The sequence below is a fragment of the Crocodylus porosus genome, unplaced genomic scaffold (genome assembly GCF_001723895.1).
Source record: "Crocodylus porosus isolate Cpor-Errol unplaced genomic scaffold, CroPor_comp1, whole genome shotgun sequence".
Classification (NCBI taxonomy): Eukaryota; Metazoa; Chordata; order Crocodylia; family Crocodylidae; genus Crocodylus; species Crocodylus porosus.
In genome coordinates, this window is record NW_017728907.1 from 38,653,871 (window position 1) to 38,663,833 (window position 9,963).

Consider the following 9,963-nt stretch of genomic DNA (forward strand, 5'->3'; position numbering starts at 1 on the left):
CTCTCTCTACCAGCAATGAGCAGATAGTACACACTCTTAACAGAAGAAATAGCAGGAAGAATGCAGTCAAATCCTTAATCAGACGTCCAGTTTACCCAAACACATCTTTACTTTTTCCCTGTGGTTTCTTTGAAACTCTAGGCATGCAGATGTTTGGCAGATTTGAAGTATTTTAGCCATTGCTGCACTCAGCCATTACTCCAGTCTAGCAAGGCTAGTTCCCATGACTGAAGCATTTGGGAGCTGAGGGTAGAGTTTGAACAAGACAGTCCCAAGTGGGCAGCTCCTACATAGTCCTACTGTGCTTGACCACCTGTACTGCATATCACTGAACACTAGGAACACATCCTGAATGGGCTTCTGGGAACCTTGGAGGTTGCTTTGCAACTTAGGCCCCTATACATGTTAAACTTAAGGCATGATTAACCAGGTAATCATGCCTTAAGTTGTGACCCAGCTACATGATCAACTCATTAATGGCACAATAAAACAAGCAATAAGCTGCAAAGTTATTCCACAAAAAATGTGTAATAAGCAAGGACCCTAGTTTTTTCTCTGATAAAAAAAAAAATCCCAATTTTTGGATTAAAAAACAAACCCCAAATCCACATTTTTCTGTGATTAAAATGAAACATGACTATATACATATCTATATTTAATGGTATTTCATTTTAATCACAGAAAAATGTGGATTTTGGGTTATGTTTTTAATCCAAACATTGGGGATATTTTTTTTAAATCAGAGAAAACCAGGATCCCTGGTAATAAAACTTTGTAGGGCAGAAGCTGGGGGGTGCTAGAGCATACCTCCCTGCTCAGCTGGAGCAGACAGCTTGGGCCAAGTCTAGCATGTCCACCCTGCAAGGTGGGGGGGGAGGTACAAAGCATCCTGTGATGCTGGGGGGCTGTGAGTTAACTTGAATCTGGAGAGGAACTGGGACAGATGTTTGACAGAGTAGTTTAACCTAAATCAGTTAAGTCTGATACTACATTCATCCTGGTTTATCTTAAACTGGCTTTGGCCATTTTGAAATTGGCTTATGTGCACTGAACTTCTGTTATGTTACAGACTTGAATCTGTGTCCAATCACTTATACAGTATAACCTCATCAATCCAGCACGCTTGGGACTGAGCACCTGCTGGAAATTTGAAAAGTCTGGATTTCTGAAACTGGAGCAGCAGCCAGTCACGGAGCAGGGGGTATAGGGGGGATAGTGGCAGTGGGTCTCGGAGCAGCAGCTGCACTCAAGGTGGTGGTGCGGGGTGGTGGATGGCAGCGGCAGCTGCCGCTTACAAACTTCCCCCTCTGCTGCTCTGAGACTGGCCACTGCTTCCCCTTCCACTGCCCTGGCACCAGCCACCACTACTCCCCAATGCACCAGATTTTCAAGAATTCCAGGATTTTTGATATCCAGAATTATGGGGTTATACTGTACTGGTTTATGTGCAATTTCTGTCCCTAGGCTATGTGGTCACATGCTTCCCCGTGGCTGGAAGCCCCATCAACTGACCTTGCAGCGGTGGCAGTGGGGAGAACACTGCTGCTACTGTGAGCCCCGCACCGCACGAGGCTCACAGCAGTGGCTGTGTTCTCCCCACTGCCCCCCACTGGATCACGATTCCAGGCTCTTCTTGCACCTGCAATAAGGCACGATAGGATCTGAGATGCAATCCCACAATCCCATCTCCTATGAGCACAAGGCTGGAATGAAAAGAGAGAACATAACAGAAGGAGGAGAGAAGAGAGAAAATAGCGTTTACCAGTAAGAAAAGGGAAAAACAGAAAGGAGAGATAGAGGAAGGGGAAAATGAAGTGGATTAAAGAAAGGCAAAGGAAATTAAGGCAAACACTGAGATAAAATTTTTGATGTTTAGGGGAGCTGGTACTAAAATATTCAATTAAAATAAATAGAGTTGGATTTATATTTTAGCAGCTCAGAAGAGGAGGAAGAGACAGATTTCAAAACCTTTGATGCAGATGAAAAATGAGCACTGGAGTCCAGTGCTCTTAGTGAAAAGGGTTTTTCACATCATAAATGCTAGCATTTGGCATAATATTTATGTGCTAATGTGCATGTCCAGTGGGAAGTGTGTGAGAGTTTGGGCCTTTGAGTTGTCGCAAAAATATCTTAAAATCTTGATTGTAGGAAACTGCAACAAGTATTTTCAGGTGTGGGAATTTCAATACCAGGCATGGTTTGTAGTGGCATTTTTGGAAATGAGGGCAAAAAATAGTTGGATATGTCCTTGCACAGTTCAAGCAATGCATCCACACTCAAGGTCATTCCCCTTTTGTTTGACTGACTATGGAGACATGACACATTTCTCTCTCTCTCTTAATGCAATCCATTACCACAAGATCATGCAACACAGCATCACCACAGTTCTCAGACCCATCATAACAAATCAGTGAACTCCTTCCCCCTCCTAATACTGATCCATTTTAGCCAATGGAAAGAAGTGGGAGCCTTCAACATAATCAGTGTAACACAGGCAGCAGATCCAATACAAATATTATAGGCAATCAATTAAAAAAATGTTAACATGGAATGGATACTTGGACACTGAAACCAACACATTTGCTGTTGCTTCATTAGCAGGTGAGATTATCTATCACTGTTCTTTTCAGATCATAAATATATTTATCAGCCCTGTATGCAAACACACAAACTGTCATGCCTGCAATAACAATCAACATCACATGCAAAGATCAAGGGACATGTAAAATTTTTGTGAAGTTCCTCTCAGGTTCTGCAGATATTGAAGTAATGGTCATGTACCCAAGACTGTTGTCTTCTAAAAGGCAGTTTTATTTTTGTGTAAATTTTGAAAGGACAACTGGAAGCTTAATGAATTGCACTAGGTTTACCTCACAACATGTTCTAACTATAAGGGCTTACGGAAAACAATTTTAAGAATATTTTTCCATGACCATATTAAATAAAGTGTGCACTTTCCCAACAGGAAATGAAAGCTACTTACCAAATAGATCTGCCCCATTATTCAGATGGATGACTTGACTTGGGCACTCAACAACACTGATTTACCCCAGGGTAGAGCTGTTGTTTCATAGAATCATAGAAAATTAGGATTGGAAGAAACGTCAGGAGGTCACCTACTCCAACCCCCTGCTCAGAGCAGGACCATCTCCACCTATATCATCTCAGGCAAGGCTTCAGCTAGCCAGGTCTTAAAAACCTCCAGGTATGAAGATTCCACAGCCTCTCTGAGTAGCCTGTTCCAGTGTTTTACTGTCTTACTAGTCAAAAGTTTTTCCTGATAGCTAACCTAAACTTCCCTTCTTGCAACTTGAGACCATTGCTCCTTGCTCTGTCATCTGCCACCACTGAGAAGTCAACCTTCTTCCTCTTTGGAACCACCATTTGGGTAGTCGAAGGCTATTGATTCTCCCCTTGGTCTTCTCTTCTCCAGACTAAATAAGCCCAGCTCCCTCAGCCTCTCCTCCTAAGTCATGTACCCCAGCTCCCTTACCATTTTCTTTGCTCTCCACTGGACCCTCTCCAATTTGTCTACATCCATTCTGTGGTGGGGGGCCCAAAACTGGACACAGTACTTCAGATGTGGCCTCACCAGTGCTGAATAGAGGGGAATAATCACTTCCCTTGTCCTGCTGCCAATGCTTCTAGTAATGCAGCCCAGCATGTGATTAGCCTGCTTCACAGCAAGGGCACACTGTTGTCTTATGCAAAATTGTGCCGTCAGCACAAACCTGCAAGTTGACCCAGCCCTCGGAGACCCTTTTTTCTCCTCTAATCTTCCCACACATGCCAAAAGCGGGCGCGAAAAATTGACCAATCGGCACCTGCAATGCGAAAGACGTCATTTGGCTTATAAAGCCTACGTGCAAACTTCCGCCCAGCAGAAGCAGTGCTCCTCAGTGCATCGAGGAGGAACTCTTCCTCCCCGCCCAGGCTTGGCCAGCCTTGACGTGCTTCTCCACCACCGATTACGAAATTTCTCTGGTGTACCCTTCCCCGTGCATCCGATAAGACTTCGTCCATCTGTCTCAAGGTCTCCGCAGCTGTTGATCTCGCAACGGAACCGTTATCTGTTTTTTTCGCTTGATCTGCGCCTACATGTCTATTCCGCTGACGTGCAAGTAAAACGAAAACAAAATCCTGCAACCATTACGCATGTAGCCGCCTCCTTTACAAAACCCGCCCAAGGGGAAAAGACCCACCAGCTCCACCGACCCTGTTGGCTCATATTTAGCTTTTATTGTCCATTGTAACCCCAAGGTCCTTTTCTGCAGAGTTGCTGCTTATCCAGTTGGTCCAGTGCCTGTACTGGTGCATGGGATTATTCCGTCCTAAGTGCAGGACTTTGCACTTGTCCTTATTAAACCTCATGGGATTTCTTTTGGTCCAAACCTCCAATTTGTTTAGGTCATTCTGAATCCTAGCCCTACTCTCCAGTGTTACTACTCCCCCCAGCTTGGTGTCATCTGCAAACTTGATGAGGATACGTTCCATCCCATTTTCCAGCTCATTGCTGAAGATATTGAACAAAACCAGCTCCAGGACCAACCCCTAGGGCACTCCACTTGATACTGGATGCCAACTAGACATCCTGCCATTGATTACTACTCTCTGACCCTGATGATCCAGCCAGTTTTCTGTTCACCATACAGCCCATACTTCCTTAGCATACTTGTGAGAATGCTGTGGGAGATGGTATCAAAAGCCTTACTAAATTCAAGGTATATCACATCCACTGCTCTTTCTGCATCCACAAAGCCAGTCATCTCCTCATAAAAGGCAATCAGGTTGGTCAGGCATGACTTGTCCCTGGTGAATCCATGCTGACTGTTCCTAATTACCTTCTCCTCCAAGTGCTTAGAAATGGATTCCCTGAGGATCTGCTCTATGATTTTTCCAGGGACTGAGGTGAGGCTGACTGCTCTGTAGTTCCCTGGATCCTCCTCCTTCCCTTTCTTAAAGGCAGGCACTATATTTTCCAATCATTGGGGACCTCTCCTGATCAACACAAGTTTTCAAAGATGATAGCCAGCAGCTCTGCAATCACATTGGTCAACAGCAATTCTCAGCACCCTCATATGCATTGCATCCAGTCCCATTTGCTTGTACACATCCAGCTTTTCTAAATAGTCCCTAACCTGTTCTTTTGCCACTGTTGGCTGCTTACCTCTTCCCTAAACTGTGCTACCACATGCAGTAGTTTCGGAGCTGACCTTGCCTGTGAAAACTGAGGTGAAAAAGGCATTAAGTACTTCAGCTGTTTCCACATCATCTGTCACTAGGTTGCCTCCCTCATTTAGTAAAGGACCCACACTTTCCCTGGCCTTCCTTTTGTTGACAAACTTGCAGAAACCCTTTTTGTTACCCTTCACATTCCTTGCTAGCTGCAACTCCAGCCGTGCTTTGGCCTTCCTGATTTCATCCCTGAATGCCCCAGCAATACTATTATACTCATCCATAATTTGTTGTTCCAGTTTCCACTTTTTGTAAGCTTTCTGTGTTTTAGCTCACTGAAGAATTCTTGCTCAGCCAAACTGGTCTTCCACCACACTTGCTAGTCTTCCTGCACAGCTGGATGTTTCCTTCCTGTGCGCTCAGTAAGGCTTCTTTAAAATACAACCAACTCTCCTGGACTCCTTTCCCCCCTCAGACTGGCCTCCCAGGGCATTCTGCCCACCAATTCCCTGAACAAGTCAAAGTCTGCTTTTCTGAACTCCAGGGTCCTTACTCTGCTCCTCTCCGTCCTTCCTTTTCTCAGGAACCTGTACTCAATCATCTCACGGTCGCTGCTGCCCAAGTTGACACCCACTTCTGCATTCCCCACCAATTCTTCCCTGTTTGTGAGCAGCAGGTCAAGAAGAACATGGTCTCTAGCTGGCCTCTCCAACACTTGCACCAGGAAGATGTCCCCAGCACTCTCCAAAAACTTCCTGGATTGCCCGTGCAGTGCTGTATTGCCCTCCCAGCAGATGTTAGGGTGATTGAAGTTCCCCATGATGGCCTGTGATTGGGAAACTTCTGCTAGCTGTTTGAAGAAAGCCTCATCCATCTCATCTTCCTGGTTTGGTGGTCTTTAGTACCTAGCCACCACATCATCACCCTCATTGCTTCTCCTCTGGCCCTAGCCTACAGACTTTCAACAGGCCTGTCTTTAGTTTCATACTGGAGTTACGAGCAACCATATGGCTCTTTTACATAAAGAACAACTTTTCTTCCTCTTCTCCCCTGCCTGCCCTTCCTGAACAGTTTATACCGACCATGACAGTACTTCACTCATGTAAGCTATCCCACCACGTCTCTGTTATTTCAATTGTATCATAGTTCTGGGATTGTCTGAGAGCTTCCAATTCTTCCTGCCTGCTTCCCAAACTCTGTGCATCTGCGTATAGTCACCCAAGACAACTAACCGACTGCCCTGCTTCCTAAGGAATAATGAGAAGGCTTCCCCTGCTGTCCCCTCATGTTTGTGCTTCCTCCACGTCACCCACTTCCCACTTACCTCAGGGATTTGGTCTCCATACCCCAGAAAGCCTAGTTTAAAGCCTTCCTCACTGGGTTAGCAAGTCTGCCCATGGAGACGGTCTTCCCTCTCTTTGTCAGGTGGATCCTGTCTCTTCTTAAGAAATCCTTCTTCTTGGAACAATATCTGATGATCAAAGAAGCCAAAGGCCTGCCGGTGACGTGATCTGCACAGCCATGCATTGATCTGCAGGGTACATCTGCTCCTGCCTTGGCTCTTCCCCTTGACTGGAAGGATCAAGGAGAACACCACCTGAGTTCCCATCCCCTTCACCCTTGCACCCAGAACCCTGTCATTGCTTTTGATCTGCTTAAGGTCGTCTCTGGCAGTATCACTGGTGCCCACATGGATGAACTGCATGTGGTAGTTCTGAACTCCATGCAGTTAGATCTTGGTAATCCTTCCATGACATCTCTGATCCAGGCTCTGGGCAAGAAGCAGATGTCCCAAGACAACAGAGGGTGGCAGCGGTCTCAATCCTCTCAAACTGAGAGATACCTGGCCTAGCTTCTTCCACCAACAGAACGTGCTCCTCCTCTTCTGTTGCTAGGGCTCCATATCTGTTCTCCAGACAAACTGCGGCAGGTGGAGACGAAGACATCTTCTTGCTGCCAGAGGTCACAAGTTTCTAACTTCCACCTTCCTAGGAGTCCACATCCTCTTCCTTCTCTAGCACTGCCTTTGACAGTCCTTCCTCCATAGTCCTAAAGGTCTCCTTCAGCAATGAATCAATGAAGTCCTCATAGTAGAGGATGCTTTGGAGCCTTGCCACCACCTCCTGCAGCTCTCTTGCCTGCTGAGGGGCACTGCTCACGTTGTAGGCACTCCCCCTCTTGGCTAGAAGGAACCTGCAAGCCACAGTTTCCACAGCACCAAACCAGGACCCAAGTGGAAACATTGACGATGAGTGGTCCTGGCTGGAGAGACACTTCACAGGTGCAAGCAGAGCAAGACCTGGCAGTGGCAGTGACTCTGGCATTGCGGCATCCTCCAAATATTTCTCTAGGCCTCTTAATCTGCCATTTCTTTCTTCTTGCCCCTGTTCCAAGCAGACCTTCCCTAGGAAACTCTCCTGTGAGCTGGCTTGTTCAATGCTCTTTGGTCCTGAAAGGTTCTTTTTTTCCTGCTTCCTCTCATCAAGCTTACAGTGAAGAAAAGTGAGAGATTTTTTAGGCAAACTCCCTAGTGGACTCCCCCTCACTTGGGACTCTAGTTAAGCAAGGGTCTTAGTTATTTGTCTAGCTCCTGAGTTTTAGCTACTGACACTAAATATATGTAGGTTAGCTATTCTTAATTAAAAAAGGGCTTACCTTAAAGGCTCCCCTTCAAAGAGGGGGGCAGCAAACTGACATGCAAACTGCTCGCAAGCTGCCCTGTTCACTTGCTCCCTGGTCCTTGTTTCATCATAAGAACAAATTACAGAAAAAAACCCCAAGGAAACAATTTTTTTTTTTTTAATTAAAGACTTTTCTTTAGACTGATTCCCCCCCAGGATCTGACTCCTTCAAGTTCTCTAAGAAGCACTATGCCCTTACCTCACTTATGGCATGAGGGTGAGAGCATACAGTAGCTCACTTAATCAGCCCATTAATTCTTTGTGTTCTTTGGTGCAATGCCAAACACACCGGCAGTGCCACTGTGGTCAGACAGAAGTGATATTTGTTGCATGACTGGCCTCTTGAAAGCACTCTACAGCTGTGCCATGACAGAAGTGCACAGCTGCAGAGTGCTTTAAAAGTGGGGGACAAATTAACCCTCATTTAATGAGGGTTCAGATGAAGGTGCTTTAAAGTGGAGTGCCTTCATTAACTTCTGTTTGTCCTGGTGCGTGAGCAGGGCTAGGCTGATGCAGCTCAGCCCTACTCCCCATACTGTTTCCAGGCTTATCTGGAGTTTGCCCAGCCTGCACTGGAGGTGGGGGGGTAGGTGGATTGGACCTTGGAGTGGGGTGGCGGGGCTAGGGGGAAGACAGGCAAGCAGGCAGCCTCTCTCTGCTGGATCAGCTCTGAAGTAGAGCTCAATCCTTTCTCTTCTCCCAAACAGTGAACTCCTGTTGGGTCAGGGAGCAGGGTTCCTAACTCATGGCACTTACTGTGAAGTGCCATGAGTTACAGCGGGGAGCTGCATGTCTGTCAGTGCCCTGTATGGATATCTTTACACATGCTCTGGTGGGAAGAGGGGCATTTGAATTTGAGTGGCTCCAATGAGCTTAAGTGCCCCACCGCCATTTTGAAGCAGGGGGATGCTGAACATACAAGATTTGGAAGCTGCTGAAGCAAGTTAATTAGCTCCAGCAGACTCTGTCTGCTCTGATGCACTGTAGTTGCAGCACATTGGAACAGTGTTCTTGCCCATGTATAGGTACCCTATGAGATCCTCCTCATTTCTCTTGTTATTTTTGAGCTAAAATCAGTTCATAGAACAGAGTTATTCTTCTGACATGTAACTAAATGAGCAGCCTGGAATGTGAACTAAAATGCAGGTTTGATTCTGCTCAGCTTCAACGTTAACTTTTCAATTTAGATTTCCCTCTGAATCTTGTCCAATGAGTTTAAAAGAAGAGAATATTGCATGCGAGACCAAAACCAAGTGCAGCACATGGGGCAACCAGCTATTTTGAAAAGGAACAATTTAAATTTTACCTGGAAAGCAAGAGAGCACTTCATCTTTCAGATAGACAGAGTGACCCCCAGTGGCAGACACAATCTTAGCCAGCACTGTTTACATTGTCTCACTGTTGGTGGCCTTTTTAAATAGTGAGTCACTGATATTCCCATGTGAACACCTAAATTCCATTTGCTTTTTTTTTTTTTTAAATAAATGGTAGAACGTATCCATATTGTATAGTCCTCAACAGTCCCTTGATATGAGGATGACAGTCTTCCAGTAGATAGGGAAGTCACTGGTAAATCTGGAGATGACTGAAAAGGCCAATCTGAGATCTGCATGTTCCACTGCAACCATGGTAAATAATTCCAGGAGGAAGGAGTGGATCCTGATGATGTTGGGTCACAGCTCTTTCCCTTTGTCTCTCTCAGATATCTGCAATCATAGTGAGGGATCATAGCGAGTATGGGTGTGTGAAGCTTCTGTCACCGATTTGATTCAGAGAAGATTTGGCCCGATTCAGAGGCCGAATCACTGAACCCAAATCAAATCGGGAGATGAAAAAAACCCTCTGAATCTATTTGGAAAAGATCTGGAGATTTGGCAGCTGGGAAGGCAGTCTTGCAGGGAAACGGAAACTAAGAAGAGTGAAGGGGAGCAGGAGGGGAAAGACTGACATTTCTAGCCGGCCAGTGACACTGATCTTTCCTTAAGTCCCCTTCCAATCAGTGCTCTGGGGGAGGGAAACAGCACACAAGCCTCTGTCTGCAGCCTTTCTGTGCCTTTTGTGAGCTGTTTCTGCCTGATCACTGGGAAGGCCTCCTGTTACAGGCTAC